Source organism: Acinonyx jubatus, chromosome D3 (assembly GCF_027475565.1).
Source record: "Acinonyx jubatus isolate Ajub_Pintada_27869175 chromosome D3, VMU_Ajub_asm_v1.0, whole genome shotgun sequence".
In the NCBI taxonomy this organism is placed as follows: Eukaryota; Metazoa; Chordata; class Mammalia; order Carnivora; family Felidae; genus Acinonyx; species Acinonyx jubatus.
Window position 1 is genome coordinate 50,927,678 of NC_069392.1, and position 17,267 is coordinate 50,944,944.

The 17,267-nt window shown below is 35.9% G+C and overlaps 1 pseudogene; it reads left to right on the forward strand.

The window, feature by feature from the left end:
* The window catches only part of LOC106983816 (60S ribosomal protein L10-like), a 77,173-nt pseudogene that overhangs the window by 28,749 nt on the left and 31,157 nt on the right, over positions 1 to 17,267 (forward strand).

Genomic DNA, 17,267 nt, shown 5'->3' on the forward strand with positions numbered 1-17,267 from the left:
TTTTACATTGGGCTACATTGTACTAGAAACGTAAGCACAAAACTTCAATAAGATAGAATTTGGTGCATCTTGGTGGCTCAGTCAGTTGGGTGACCGACTTCAGTTCACATCATGATCTCATGGTTTGTGGGTTCAAGCCCCATAGGGGGTCTGTGCTGACAGCTCAGATCCTGGAGCCTGCTTCAGATTCTGTGTCTCCCTCTCTCTTTTCTCCTCCCCCCAACTTTGTGTTCTCTCTGTCTATCAAAAATAAATAACATTAAAAATTTTTTAAAATAAGACAGAATTTAATTTATAGTAACGTATTGAAGACTCATTAGCAACATATTTTTATATTCCTCCAAAAATGCTAATAGAATTTATTTACATGGTTAGCATCCACCATGGTCATGCACTATTCAAAGTACTGAGTCTAAAATGGTGAATGCCACAGAATTTTATCTCCAAGGAACTAAATAGAGTTTAGAGACCTCAATGAGTCAATACACATAAAGTGCATATATCATGCCTGGCATATTGGAAATGCTATAGGAATGTTGGTATTTCAGTATTGTTTTCAGTACTATTCAGTAGTATATTTTTTCCTCATAATGAATAGTCACATCTATATAATTTTGTTGGTATTTGATTGGCTACTGCTAATCATCAAGACATCCACAATGTTCCTCTGAGTAATGGTTATGTCCACATGTAAATTTTCTTATACGGATAAATATATTCATTCATTGTTCATTTTTTACTAACTTTCGTGTAGTGGTAACTGTAAATATGTTACGGATTCTATATCATGACCTTACAGCAGTTATGTAGGATAGGGAGTAAATTATAAAATAATAAATTATAAGATATTATAAATACAGTGTATGTGAGATTTATAGAGAAAGATATGGCGAATTTTCTTTTGGGAATAAAATTCATCATATATTTTTCTGGAATGTGGTGCCTTAAAAGACCAGCAGGTTCTTGCCAGACACATAGGTCAGGAAGAGGAGGAGAGAGGGAGGGTGAGAGCAGAGCTTGTACATTCCACAGAAGGAGGCAACAGTGAGGGAAAGCACAGGGAAGCTCTCAATATTTATGGTGTGGGATACTGTTCTCAACAAGAATGCAAAAGCTGGTTCTTGAAATACCTTGTATGCCAAGGTAGGGAATTTGATTTCTTCTCTAATCACATAGAAACCACTTAATGGGGAATAAAATGACAAGACTTGTCCTTTAGAAAAATTCTATACCTGTATAAGGTAAAGGTTAGAGAGTGGCAAAACTGAGAGCAAGGAAACTCATTATATGACATTATTGAAGTTTCAAAGATGAAAAGTCTATAAGCCAAGATAGTAGGCCCTGGAAAAGATTTTCTTGAACACACATACAGCCACTAAGTCTCAGGTTGAATTTAAGATACATTTTCAGTCACTTAGGAAACAAAATATAAAGTGTAGGATATCTTTAGATAAATTTTGGTGCATATTTGGATAAAAAGTAAACAAACAAATGCGTACAGGTGCATGTGTGTGTATAAATATAAATTACAACATCTTAAGGAGCCCTAATATATTTTCTTTTCAACTATTGAGGGCATAGAATGTCTTTCGGTTTTGCCACAATAATTTTTGGTATAATGACCTGGCAATATTTGATCTAAAACATATTTCAGCTGATTTTTCTCTAGATTTTCATGATTCATGGCAAAATCATTTCAGGTATACTGTTACTGCCACTGATATTTAATTTAACATATTGTTAATGAATTTATTCTGAATGCTAAATACTTGAGTTTTGGCCATAGAATTGATAAGATATGAAGAGCAGGTCACACTAACCATCATTGTCATTGACCTTTAATGCTGACTTGAAGAATCTCTCCCTTTGGAGAAAAGAGAGATGTTCAGCCTGAATGCTCATCTGATATTGGTCCTTGTACAGAGACCAGTAACCACTTCGTCAATTACAGTCCACCGAAATACCTATTCTTCATAAATAATAAAAAATTTAGTTTCCAAATTCATGAGAAATGTTCCTACTATCCCTCCCTTGTTTCTAGTTACTTTTTGATTCAATTGTGTAAGAAATATATTGAATTATTTGGGGCTCCTAGGTGGCTCAGTCGGTTGAGTGTCTGACTTTGGCTCAGGTCATGATCTCACTATTTGTGGGTTCAAGCCCCATGTCAGGCTCTGGGCTGACAGCTCATAGCCTGGACCCTGCTTTGGGTTCTGTGCCTCTGTCTCTCTTTCTGTCCCTCCCCCGCTCATGCTCTGTCTCTCTCTCTCTCTCTGCCTCTCAAAAATAAAGAAACATAATAAAAAAAAAGAAATATATTGAATTATCTAATGAAAAATTACATTCTCTGAAATCTAATGTGGAAATTGGGGACCAAGTTTATTTGTAAAACTTTATTCAAAAATCATTGAGGGGTGCCTGGGTGGCTCAGTCAGTTAAGCCACTTGATCTCAGTTTAGGTCGACCCTTGATCTTGGCTCAGGTCATGATCTCACGGTTGATGAGATCAAGCACTATGCAGAGCCTGCTTGGGATTGTCTCTTCCTCTCTTTTTGTCCCTTCCCCATTCATGCTATCTGTGTGTGTGTGTGTGTGTGTGTGTGTGTGTCAAAATAAATAAATAAATAAACTTTTTAAAGAAATAATTGAATATTAAAATAGAACAATGTCATTTTCACCTGGGATAGTCAGGAAGACTTTATTGGATTAGATAAAATTTGAAATAGATTTTGGAAGAAGGAAGGAAATTTTCTAGGACACATATTGTGCAGAAATCATCTTAGAAACTGAATCAATATCTAATAAACACAAGATGAAATCAGTGGGCAGGATTTAATAAATTATAATTTTATTGTATTAGAGTGTTCAAAAGGGAAAATTTAGATACAATTGGAAGGGCAGTAGAGATTAGACTATAGAAACTTTTGACTTGCAGACCTAAGAATTTTAATATTGTTTAGACAACAAGAAGTCTGAGTAGTTTTGTGAGCAAGGAGGCAACATGATTAAAGACGCTTTTTAATATTATCCTGGTGGCATTTACGCGGGATAAATTGATAGGAGAATGAAACAGAGTTTGGCACAACTGTCCAGAATATTTCCAATTTCCACATATGAAGAGATAAGGCCTAAATGTAACATTTGTAAGAAAGGCATTTAAAAATAATTCAAAGTAGTCAAATGATATCATGATTAATGTCTACTGAAAATAAAATAAAGAGTAGGTTTTTAAGCACGGCTTTAAGGTGTTAAAACTGCCAGGCCATAGACTTCATACTTGTGAAAAATGGTAAGAAATGAGAAGATTATTTAAACATATTAGGACTGAGTTAGTCACAAGAAATAAAAGTTAAAATGTTCTTAAGAAATGTATATTTAGAACTCAAATGACTGTTATTGAAGATATGAAGATGAGAAAGTACTATGACATATTTGTTGGGGGAAAAAAAAGTGTGATATGATGGAAAGAGAGAAATAATCAAGAAAAGTACACTGTAACTCTGATCATTTTTCCCTCCAGGCTACTAAAGGAGTCTATGTATTCATAATCAACAAAAGGCTTTTGTTTTTGTTTTTGTTTCCAAATTCTTGTCTATCAATTCATACATAGTCATAATGTTCATAAGTCATGACCCCCAGAAGAAGAAAGAAAAAGACAAGTATTCTTAGCAGTTAATGGGGTAAGGTGAGGTGAAGAAATAATCTGAAAAATAAGAAAATTAATTTGAAGTAAATAAATTACTATGTCAACAGGCATAGTCATAAGTGATTTATTTAGGAAAATATAGTGATGTCAAGGAAGATTACAGTAGATTTTCACTACAATAGATTTTCACATTCTTATAAATTTTTGGTTGATTTATTTTAGTAGGAGGTGCCTAAGTATGTTTACTTAGTGATAATTACTAAAAACTAATAAAATAACAAATCCTTTTCCATTCACCTCTAGAAGAAATGCAGACCCATTTTCCATAAATCTAATAAGGAATAGATGATATGATGTCAACAGGTAAGGTAATAATAAAAGAACCAGTCTTGTTAACAAAATACCACTGACAAGATGTTTGTGGAATGTGTTAGCTTTTTTTATTTGTTTGTTTGTTTTGTTCTTTTAACCAACATTTAGCATCTTTGAACAATATCTATTTACTATTCCCAGAGTTCTGAAGGTCAAAAGTGCAAGTTGGCTTAACTAGTTTCTCTGCTTAGGACCTCACAGGGCTGAAACCAAGGCAGGTAAGCTCTTATTTGGAAGTTCTCAGGAAGAATCCCCTTTAAAGTTCATGCAAGGTGTCATCAAAATCCAGTTCCTTGTAGCTATCTGCCTGAGGTCCCTGTTTCCCTGTCGGCATCAATTGTGGCCTGTATAAGCCCCCAGAGTCAGCTTTCTAATCTTCTCCACATAACTTCCTACCTATTCAAGCTACCAAAGGTGCATTGAGCCTTCTTCATGTTTCACGCAATTCCTCTGACTTGCTCTGCTGCCTCCAGTCAGAGAAAAAAAAGTTTTTAAAGGGCTCATATGATCAAACTATAACCACTTAGATAATCTTCTTTTTGATTAACTCAAAACTAACTGCTTAGTAACCTTAATTGCACTGACAAAGTTCTCTTTGCCATACAATATAACATAATCACAGTCCCTAAAATTAGAGAGAGAAACCATGGGCAGAAGGCTCATTTTGAATTTCTGCCTACCACGTGGAATATTTGTTTTACTTTTATAATAGACTTAAAATTTTCAAGATCTCTTGAATGTAAGATTTTTTTTTTTTTTTTTTTGCATTTTATGACTTTGCTATCCGTATTTGTGCCATTGGCTTTAGGAACTCCATTGCCTTAGTTGTTAATTCTTCCTTTATTTGTTTGTTTCTTGTTTGTTTGGTATCTTACTTCCTTGATGTTTTGCTCTAACTCAGAGATTTATTGCCTGTTTATTTTTGTTTTTGAAAATACCTGTTCAGCAGTTGAGAGTTATGGATGATGAAGGTACTATCTGGTCTTCTGGGTGTTGACAGGCCCCCCTCAAGGTGGTTAGTGGTCCCTGGGAGCACGGCCTTCCAACTTAGTCCAAGCGTCTAACTCACTGCTTTAGCCTTTGGCCAAATGCTCTGGTCAGCTAAGCTCACAAAAAGGCAGGTTGTGAGGCTGCTCAAACAAAGTGGCTCCACGTGGCTCCTGTGACTCTCCCTTTAGCCTTTGAGCTCTCCCAAACTTTCTCTACTTAAGCACATTCTGCTCTTGCTTATGATTTTTTTTTTCCAGAATTGTTTCTCAATGTATCTAACATTACCTGCTTTCTAGAAATCCTCAACATGGTATCCTTTCTTGTTTTGTTGAGGTATGAGTTTATTCTGTTGTTTCATAGGGTTTTAAAACAGTAAGAGGATTATCATCGTGATCCTGTTATTGACCTTTCACTTAGCAAAAAACAAAAGACAAAAAAACAAAACAAAAAAACACCTGAGCAAGAGCTACCAAGATATATGAGACATGATTCTTTGCTTTGGAGAGCAAGAAATTTTAGATAATGAATTCACTCGTTTGAGTCACACATTTAGTAAATACATACCCAATTTCAAGTTACCAGACATTATGGTACTTAGAAAGTGAAAATCAATACGGGCACAGTCCCTGTCCAAACAGAGGTTACCAACTGAAGATGATATGCAAAAATAGACAAGTATTTATAATTAAGCAAGATATGTATCATGACAGGTGGAGGATACCAAGCTGCAGAAACACACTACAGGTTAAAATATCCTAGATGTGGTGGGGAGGGGATGGTTGTGAAGGAATTGTCCTCCTAGTCTGAGATGTGAAAACAAACAAGAAAAGAATATGTCTGGTAAGGCTAATATTCTAGGGAGAGATGTCTTCTCTGATTTGAAGGTCCATGCTTGTAGTTACTTAAGTTTCTTTGACTCTGGACTCACCATTTCCAAAGTACTACAGTCTTCCAGCAGATTTTCAGTTAACTCTCGGATAGGAACTATATTCCCATACAATTAGTTATGTGCCAAAGGTGATACCGATATGTGTGATATTGACTTCTTCATAGTAATAGTAGTTCCAAACGTAAACCCACACATTCTTTTAATAAATTACTAAGTACATGAGAATAATTATATGCTAAGTTTTGTGGAACTATATGAATGTGTGCTTATAAAAACATAAGAAAAATAGAAACAAAAAAGAAATGTTATCCCTAAAAATTTAGTCAGGCGATAAATTATAATACCTTAATTAATTCCTTTGCTTCACCTTCAGTTTTTAAAAAAAAATAAATAAAATTTCTGAAGATATTACAGAATTCATGGAGAGGATCACAATAGTTCCCAAAGGAATCAAATTACATCCTAACTATATGGCTGAAAAATAAAATCACAATTCTTTAGTAATCCAAGAAAGGAAATACCTTTATAGAAGAATTTCATCAAGTAAAGGTTTTCTTTCCTTATTGAATCTGAGCTGTATTTAATCAAGGCCTGTGCCGACTGCCAAGTTCCTTTTTTCATGTTTAACAAGGAAAAAGGCTTCCAAAAATAGACTTCTGTTTCTTAGTACACTCTCAGTCACTGACGTTTCGAATCTCAACTAAGATTGTACTTTAACAGATTTATTCAAGTGGAGGGCAGAAAGAATATTCCATAAAACTAAAAACAAAAATGACATTAAGTTAACAAAAATGATCAGCTTATGCTCCCTGTATATTAAAACAGAAGAGGATAATAGGTCCTTTTCAATAGATTTATTGATATATAATCAATATACAAAGAACTGCACATATTTAATGTGTATAATTTGATGAGATTGGACATATGCCAATACCTGTGATACCATCACCACAACTGAGGTCATAGATATTTCCAGCAGAGCTTTCTTTATTTTGTTTTAATGTTTTTTTTAAATTGTATTTGTTTCTGAGAGAGAGAGAGAGAGGGAGAGAGAGTGGAGGGGGGGGTGCATAAAAAGAGGGAGATAGAATCTGAAGCAGGCTCCATGCTATCAGCACAGAGACCAATGTGGGGCTTGAACTCGTGAGCCGTGAGATCATGACCTGAGGCAAAGTCAGACACCTAACCCACTGAGCCACCCAGGTGCCCCCAGCAGAGCTTTTTTTTGTGTTTTTTTGGCTGTATGTGTGTTGGTGGGAGTGGGGGTGTCTTTCCTCTAACCACATTTTGAAATGAAACAGGTCTGTTTTTTCATCTTTGTAAAAATAGAAGTTCCCTCTAGATAATCCAATATCCACCTAACAGTGTAATCAACAGTTGGACTATCTCTTGATTGCCTTTCACTGCCAAGTAAAACTTTGTTTCCCAACAACCCCCTAAAAGTATACTGGATTGCGACTATAAATGCACCTAAATGAACATATGGCTGAATGAGCTCTGAAACAAAGATAGATTAGATACTGAGACTCACACAACAATAAATCGCAGGCTTAACTGCCTGAAGCAATAGTACATATGACCTATTTTATGGCAATTATATTTATGGAGCCAATTCAAACACGAAATTATTCAAGGTATCTTTTTGAATGAAGAAATTACAAGAATAAACTGCACATGTCCTCAGGATTTGGTTTAACCTTGCAAAAGTGTACTGACTGTTCATAGATTATTTTTTCATATGTGAGGAATATATGTGGTTAAAAAACCATATGTTTGTGTTTTTGACACAAAAACAGGTGTCAAATTTAATAAGCAAAAGCCATGCCATGGCTTTTCTCAAAAAGAATATTATCTTTCAAAAGGATTTAAAAAAAGGTCTAGTCACAAATAACACTACAGCAAACCATCACCAAGAGAATAACATTTGAACCACATAATGCTTTGGTGGGGTTCATTTCATTGTATTTCATCTCTCTTAAACCATTAATTGTAAGATGGACCCTTATTTTATCATTTATACCATCATTCAGGAAAAAAAAAAGCTACCGATTAAAAAATGACTCAGTGTTTTAACAATAGTCTTCGTTGATGCACAAAGCAGGCACCTTAACTTTTCATCTGTTCTGGGCATTTGGCAATGACACTCACCATCACTCAGCTGCATTTTGGTGAACAGTATTCTACTACCAAACTCAACAACAAAAGTTAAATAACTTGAGGGCATCTTTCTAAGATCCTATAAACATTTGGTTGTTGACTGCAAGAAAATGAGGAATTTTGCTCATTTCTCTAATGGTAAATGTTCCATGAGTATCAAACTTACTCCCCATTGATCACTTTTCATGCCTTCCTGAATACACAGTAACTTCATTTAATGCCAAATCATGGAGTAATTCGTTAAAGATATTTTATTTTACTTACTTTTTTAATGTTTTTAATGTTTATTCGTTTTTGAGAGAGAGCATGAGTGGGGGAAGGGCAGATAGAGAGGGGGACAGAGGATGCAAAGCAGGCTCCACGCTGTCAGCACAAAGCTCAATGCAGGGCTCGAACCCACAAACAGTGGGATCATGACCTGAGCTGAAGTCAGACACTCAGCTGACTGAGTCACCCAAGCGCCCCTCTTTAAAGATATTTTATTTTATTTATTTATTTATCTATTTATTTATTTATTAAAAAAAATTTTTTTTAACGTTTATTTATTTTTGAGACAGAGAGAGACAGAGCATGAACAGGGGAGGAGCAGAGACAGAAGGAGACACAGAATCTGAAACAGGCTCCAGGCTCTGAGCTGTCAGCACAGAGCCCGAGGCAGGGCTCGAACTCACGGACCGCGAGATCATGACCTGAGCCGAAGTCGGCCGCTTAACCGACTGAGCCACCAGGAGCCCCTTTAAAGATATTTTAAATGGCAATGAAACTTAACATGTATTGTAACAACATTGCACATAATTTTCTTTAAAAGAAGAATATGCAGCTGTGGCTAAACCTGTCTACGTACAAGTAATGAAAATATCATAACTGCTACCTGGTCAAAAGTGACTGTAACAAATTATAATTCACATATCAACTTCACATCATCACACACACACACACACACACACACACACACACACCTAAGAAAAAATTATGATGAAAAAAATTTAAAACAAAGAAAAAAATGGGTCACTTGGGTGGCTCAGTCGGTTGGGACCGACTTCAGCTCAGGTCATGATCTCGCGGTCCGTGAGTTCGAGCCCCGCATCGGGCTCTGGGCTGATGGCTCGGAGCCTGGAGCCTGTTTCCGATTCTGTGTCTCCCTCTCTCTCTGCCCCTCCCCCGTTCATGCTCTGTCTCTCTCTGTCTCTAAAATGAATAAACGTTAAAAAAAAATTTTAAGTTAAAAAAAAAAAGAAGCAAGAAAAAACTATGATGAAAAAAATGTGTCCTGAGTTTCTTACTTTGGTTTGTCTGAAGTTCTTTGTTATAAATTTTCATTCTCACTCCTAACATGTGTTAGGCGGTTACAAAACTTTTACCTCAAATCCTGGCTTTCATTAAACGAGCACTGAGACTGAGTTGAGGAAGAAAACATTTCAGATACTTCCTAGACACTGAAAGATATTGGATAGAAGTTTTCATTTTTTTCATTTTTGAGGGTTTGGGGTTTGGGATTTTTTTTTTTGAGAATATATGCCCAACATTACTTTAGGAATATAACAGAATTTTAAGCAGGCAGCATATTGGAAAAGGTGCCGTAGGATCTGACTAATCAAGTAAATCACCCCCTCTCTATCTCTGAAGATTCTGATAACCAACCTCCACTGAGTCTTGTGAGTGAGATCTATTAGCCCTCCTCTAGTGGCCTAAGGCTTTTGCCCACTGCATTAGTCCCCTTGGGCTACCATAATAAAATAGCAGGGACTGGATGGCTTAAACAAAAGAAATGTATTCTCTCACAGTTCTGGAGGCTAGAAGTCCCAAATCATAATTTAGCTGAGTTGGTTTCTGGTGAAGATTCTCTTCCTGGCTTGCAGATGATACCTTCACTTTGTGTCCTCACTTTCCCTTTCCTTGGTGCATGTGCAGAGAGGAATAGAGACAGAGACAGAGACAGAGAATGAGCCTCTTCTTATCAGGATACCAAGCCTATCCAATCCTATCAGATCATGGCCTCAACTTTATGATCTTGTTAACCTTACTTGAGCTACTTCCTCAGAAACGTCATCTCCAAATACAGCCACAATGGGGGATAGGGCTTCCACATAGGAATTTGAGAGGGGGAACACAAAATTCAATTCGTAACACCACTACCAGTTTAAAATGTCTGCTTCCCAAGTAACTGAAATGTAACTTATTAGCAACAAATACTGATATACTTCTACTGTTTAATAGGACAACTTTTCCCCAAAGCCAAATATTTATCTCAGCCACTTTTGCTTAGGGAAAGTAGAGCTTGCGTAGTTCAAGATCAAGCTTAAAGAGATTTTACTGTAAGACCCCACGCGTTTGATAAAGGGACACAAACTGACATTTGCTTCTCTTGGAACTTGTATGTGGCTGAGACCATCTAAGACCTGTGTTTTGTTAAGGTCAGGGCAGTACGGGGGCTTGGCTCTGAAAAACTTACAGCAAGAAGAGAAGAATGCTTTCTTCCTACAGGCAGTTCACTCCATGGAGAAAAAGGGACGAAAAAATAACTGACTTACACCTGCTAATTTCTCTTTCCAGCTTAATATACAGATAAAAGTTTGGAAAGACTAGAAGTTATACAATAGTGGAGTTGCTTCCACATGAGAGTAAACATTAGGAGGAAAAAAATGCATTCTTTCCAATAGACCTCAAACAAAATGCTAAACATTTTATCAGTAATGTTTTGCTGCCAATAATTAAGACAAAAGACAAAAACAAATTGCAATAGCAATATTACCAGATGAAGTAATATCATAGAGAATAACTGAATTAACATAAAATCTCTGTATCACTCTGTTGGTTGATATACAAACCCTTAATTTTCCTTTGGGAAAAACACCTCATGGCCTGACATCTTGGAGACTGTCAGTTAAAGTGATCAAACTATGCTCAAATAAAATATGTAAATCAAATACCAAAGAGACTCTTTTTAAGAGCTTTTGAATCTTGAGCAGTGTTCCACAAGTGGAAAGCAGCCATGAAGGGATTGCTTCCCAGATGCCATCACCTGTTCTAATTCTAGCATGTTTTTTTTTTTTTTTCAGTTTATTTATCTTTGAGAGAGAGAGCAAGCGGGGGGGCGGGGGCAAGAAAGGAGACAGAGGATCTGAAGCGGGCTCAGCGTTGACAGCAAAGAGCCTAACGCGGGGCTCAAACTCATGAACTGTGAGATCATGAACTGAGCTGAAGTTGGAAGCTTAACTGGCTGTGTCTCCCAGGCTCCCCTAGTTTTAGCATTTTTCAAAGATAGGTTGTTTAGCTTTTGCTTAGGTTCTTTAATTATTCTGCAAATTTTAATTAATTTTTCAATTAATCCATGCTTAAATACCTCTAGTGATAGAAACCAATTATCTCATCTAATATTTATCTTTGTATGTTAAAGACACCCTCTCTCTTTCTGAACTGAAACTTGGACCCCACAGCTTCCTCCTTTAGTTCCCCTTCTATCTCCTTAGGGATATAAAAAGAGATCCAAAATTTCTTCCATGTTGCCATTTCTTCAAATTATTGAAATCATGATCTTTTCCATATTAGTTCCATACATGTCCCTAGAACTCCTTATTTAGGACATCATTTATATATTTACCATCCCTTTGAAATATTTACTAACCTTACTACTCTTAGAGTGAAGTGTACATAACTGACTATAATGGTTTATATAAAGTGCTCAATTGAATACAGACAAAAATGAGTCTAATACCTATTCCTTGTCTCAGGTCCCTCCTTCACTGGGATTGTGCCCCATGAGTACAAGCTAAATTATGTTAGATGTTGGCTTTGAATATAATAATACATTATTATTTCATAGCTACATATATATATATAATTATTCTATAATTATTTCAAAGATGTTACCAAGTAAAATGACTTAATATCTTCACTTGTACTGTTGTTTTTTATTCCTAAGTGAAATGATTTTACCTATTCATTTGTACAGTAAATATTTTTTAAGTTGGAATTGAACCAAAATGTGAAATAAAAGAACAAAAGATGTGAAAGAGAAAATAGTTGTAATGAAGTAAAAATAGGAACAAATGAGGAGAGGCAGAGAGGATAATTAAGAAGTTTAATATAATAAACTCTATAAATATGTGCTTGCTATTTCTTCTCTCGTCTTCTTTAAAAGATTAAAATTATATAAAGTAATAATTCTGAAAATTTGTCATCGGGTTTTTAATATTTATGAATGTAATATGTATAACAATATTGGTAGGGGTACAGAGTTAGTATAAATCTGAAATAGATTCTGATGTTAAGTTGTATATGGTAAACCATAGAATAACCATTAAGAAGATAACTCAAAAAACATATAAAAATCATTAAATAATTAAAATTTTACACTAGAAGATATGCATGAAATGCAAAAGAAAGCAGTAAAGGAGATGGGGTGCCTGGGTGGCTCAGTTAAACTTCTGACTCTTGATTTCGGCTCAGGTCATGATTTCATGTTGATCATGGAGCCTGCTTAAGATTCTCTCTCTCTCTCTCCCTCTCTCTCTCTCTCTCTCTCTCTCTCTCTCTCTCCCTCCCTCTCCCTCTGCACCTTCCCTCCTTGTTCTTTCTCTCTCTTCTCTCAAGAAAAGAGTAAAGGAGAAACAGAAGGAAAAAAAAACATGAAATATAGAAAACTGAAAGTAAAATGGTGTGCAGTTTGGCAAGAAAAAGAAATAAAAGGTCTCCAGATTGGAATGGAAGAACTGAAACTATTTCTATTTGCAGATGGCAAAATCTTATATACAAAAGATGCTAAGGAATACTCACAGACACATACACAGACACGCACACACACATACACATACAATTATTAGAATTAATAAGTTCAGTAAAGTCATAGATAAAATATAAATAAATAAAATGTCTGTTCCTATACACTAGCAATGAACAATTCAGAAACAAAACTAGGAAAATAATTCCATGTAGAATACCATCAAAAACAGATAAATTATTTAGCAATAAATTTAACAAAAAAATATGCAAACTCATACTCTAAAGCTACTTCTGTAATAATGAGCCTAGGTACGATTCTCTTCGGATTTATACTGCTTAGGATTTGTTGAGATTCTATCTATCTATATATTAACCTTTTTCATCAAATTTGTGAAATTTACAGCCACTATGTCTTCAAATATTTTTTCGTTCCCTTTCCTTCTTTATGACACTTACATTACATGCCCCTTCCTATGTTTAATGTTGCTTTGTCATCTTTCTTGAGATTAGATAATATCTGTTGATCAAACTTCAAAGTCACTGATTTACTCCCCTACTATCTTATATCTGCTGTTCAGCACTTCGAATGGATTGGTTTTTTGTTTGTTTGTTTGTTTTGGCTACTTAAATTTTAAACTCTATAATTTCTATGTAATCTTTTCTTAAATATTTTTTCTTTATTGTTAAATAATTCAAAAATACTTTAAATCAACAGAAAAATTATAGTGGTGCTCAAAAATATTTGTTTTACACAAAAGAACACAGTACAAAAGGAGCTGAGAAAGAAACAAAAAAGTGAAACATAAAAATCGAGTGTGTTTAGGATCATCTGTAAAACAGCCATTAAGTAAATAACTCAAAAATATAGTTTAAAAAATCTACAGAGGAATTAACACAGCACACTTAGAAGTATTTATGTAACACCAAATAAGGCAGTAATGAAAAAACAGAGCTAAAAAACAGGAGATCTATAGAAAATCAATACTAGAATGACAGATGTAAACCTAACCATATCAGTTTACATTAAATGTGAATAGATTAGTCATTTCAATCACAAAGCAGGGATTATTAGATTGGATAAAAAGCACAGCTTTCCTATATACTATCTACAAATATACACTTTATATTCAAAGACACAAATAGGTTGAAAATATAGAAAAAAATATGCTACATATAGAATCTATAAAATAACGGAGCGACTACATTAATATCACAGAAAATAGACTTGGATTTCTTGGGAGAAATACTCCTAGAGAAAAAAGAGGGACATGTCATAAAGATAAGAGTGTCAATATATCAGGAAAATATGACCATTATAAATGTATATGCACCTGCAAGTCTCATAATATAAGAATTATAAATGTCTTCACACCTCTATACTCCTCCCTTGGAGAGGAAATGAGATAGCTTGTGCAATCTCTCTACCCATGTGGCTTTGTGCTGTGAGCTCTTTATGGTGAAGGAGAATACTTTCCTTTGCTAGTATCTGACAAGTGTGATTTCCCAAACAATTTGCTAAGAAAAAAGGATACAGAGGTAACTGAGTGTTGAAACTGTGTCCCTAAGTCATAAGCATAAAGGGAGATACCATTTTCTTTTAGTTGATTTGGGAACAATTGGTCCACAGGGGGACCTATTTATATGATTCATGTGGGATTTTTAGCCAACGGCTAAAACACCTAAAACACGTTGTTTTTTTGGTTCATGCATGATCTTATCTCTCACTTTCAGGTGTTAGGAGGATTCACTCTGCTTAGGCTGATTCTAACTGTACCAGGAATATTGCATATCTTGCTTTTTCATAATACATGGCACTGATTGTTTTAAGGAGTTTGTCATTTTGTTCTCATGAAAAGATCCAGCTTTAGAGAGTTACAAGCTACCTGCCTGCCTAAATGAAAGCTGATCTTTGACATCACATGTTTTTGTGAAAACGATGTTATTAAGTGATTTCCATAGCTAATTTTGGCTACTGCTATTTAAGAAAAAATGAAACTTTTGGGGGGTGCGGGGTGATACACAGCACAACACATTGTCAGAAGTCTGGTTTGAGACCCAGGAAAGTAATCTCTTGTTGTTTGTTCTATTCTCTTGACATGGAGCTAGTTTTCTCAGTAATAGCTGCAATGGAAATAACAAATACAAAAGCTTCATTTCCCCATCCTTCAAAAAGTCTTTTAGCCTACTTTGAAATCCCCAAAGAATATCTAGAAAAATACCTATCAGCTGAAAAATGTCAAGTCTAATGCTCTGCTTCAAAATTAAGGCACAGAGAAAAGACCCGCAATACAGCTAACTTTGGTTTCTCTGGAGCATTCCTGTTTGTGTTAACTCACCAGGGCTTGTTCTACTGCTGAGGGCACTAACGCAGTTTGCTCCCACTTCTGCACACAGTACATCCTTTCTTCTAAGTAATGGAGTAAGAATATAGGAACGGGGTCTATGGAATGGACACGTACTCAGCCCTCTGTTCCTTGAAATACGTGCAGCAACTTTGGAAGTTGCACTGATATTTCAGACCAAACACTATGGCTTATCTATGCATGAGGGGGTCACATGTTGAATAGAATCTTACAGCTCTGAAGCAAAAATCCAAAGTAAGTGTCCCAGCATTCCAGGAACTCTGATTATAAAATGCCCGATTTCAAAGCTAAGTAAAATAGTGACCATCTGAATTCTCTCAGCTTAATAAAACCTTATTTTATTTCAGTTTCTAAAGCATTCCTCCTAAGAGTTCCCTAGTCTTCTCTTTGGTGTTTCGGGTTGTGGAGGCTATCCATTCAAATTCTCAGAGTAGTCATGAGGGAGGAGCAAAAGGTAAGCATTTAAGAATTCTACATTTCCACCGCAGACTCTAAGTGGTAATGGTGCCCCAGCTCTTGCTCACCTTAGCTGGTATACGGACAAGGTCAGTGCTCTGCTCAGAGAGTCTTGGATGTCTTTTTCCCCTTGTGTATGGAGGTGGGCTTGGGGTGGGGGGGGTGGTCACATTTTGTGCCTTTATTTCCAAAATTCAGCATGTGCAATTCTTTTCCAGAGAACTGTCCTTAGGCTACCAGAACCTCCTTTGCCTGTCTTATACAAAGATCAAGAAGCACCTGGGAATCAGGCCAGAACAGTGAGGCATAACTTACTTTTCAGAAATCCCTTGTAAGATCAGGCTGAAGCCACCCTTCGCAGGACTTTGCCTGCGATGGGACCTCATTTAGATTTTCCATTTCATACCCTCCCCTGTCCTGCTTTACCTACTCCCTGTCAGCATTTTCTGAATAAATATCCCACCTGTCAATTCTCGTCTCAGGGTCTGCTTTGGGGAGTCTCAACCAATGACACAAACTAGCCCCTTGAGATTGAGCAAAAGAGCAAAGGCATTTTGGTGGAGAGTAGAGTAGGGGGAGAAAGGGCTAATGCTTCAGCTAGTCAGCTAGCTAAGGACAACAGAAGTGCAAGGTATCCTTTTCTATCGTGTATCTTACCTTGACCACCCTTTTCTCCTGTGTTGTTTTTGTCCTTCTTCAAGACACTGTGCCTCTTAACTCCCCCTAGAGTTCCCTTGTGGGAATACCATCCTTCATTGCCCTCCTTGTTCTTCTGACGTCAAGACTTAATTTGTTCACTCTTCTGGACAGAATTTTAGACACTCTCCCCTACTCTGATGAAGTAATTCTAGAAACAGGCTATTCATAATTGTTACGTATTACTCATCTCACATATCTATATGTACACAAAAATATCTATAACATAAATATTAAAGAAAACTATTAAGATAAATAATAAAGGCTCAGTTCCTACCCTAAAGAAAGGTAAGATATTTTTAGTATAATAAGACCAATTCACAAAGGAGAACCTTTCAAATGTCATAAGAAATGTATGATCAAAGTGCTACTGCATGTTCAAAGAAAGAGAGAAAAGGAACATTCAGTGTTAAATTAGATAATGTAAAGTACTGACTCCCACTTTCCACACATAAGCAAATAATGTAAATATTGCAATGTAAGCACTTGTCCAAGGCACACAGCAGGTACATACCAAAGCCAAGAATTATGGCACTACTTTCTGCACCCAAAGGCTGTGCTTTTTCCTCTACATAACTTTCATGAGGAAGAGCAAAGACTGCTTGACATTTAAGCTATATTTAGGAAGTTGGGTAGTGGATATTTATATCAGGCATTGAGCTACCTACCTTACCTATATTATTCATTTTGCACCGACCCTGTAGAGTAAATATTATTTCTTCCATTTAAAGATTTAAAAAGGGGGTGGGTGCCTGGGTGGCTCAGTTGATTAAATCAATAAAGATTTAAAAATAAATTCAGATGAAGTGACACTTGCTCACACTCACGCAGGTATTTGATGACAGAGATAGTTTTTCTTGTCTGTTTTTTGTTTTGTTTTGTTTTTGTTTTTGTTTTTAACATTTATTCATTTTGGAGAGACAGAGAGAGACAGAGCACAAGTGGGGTTGGGGCAGAGAGAGGGGGAGACACAAGA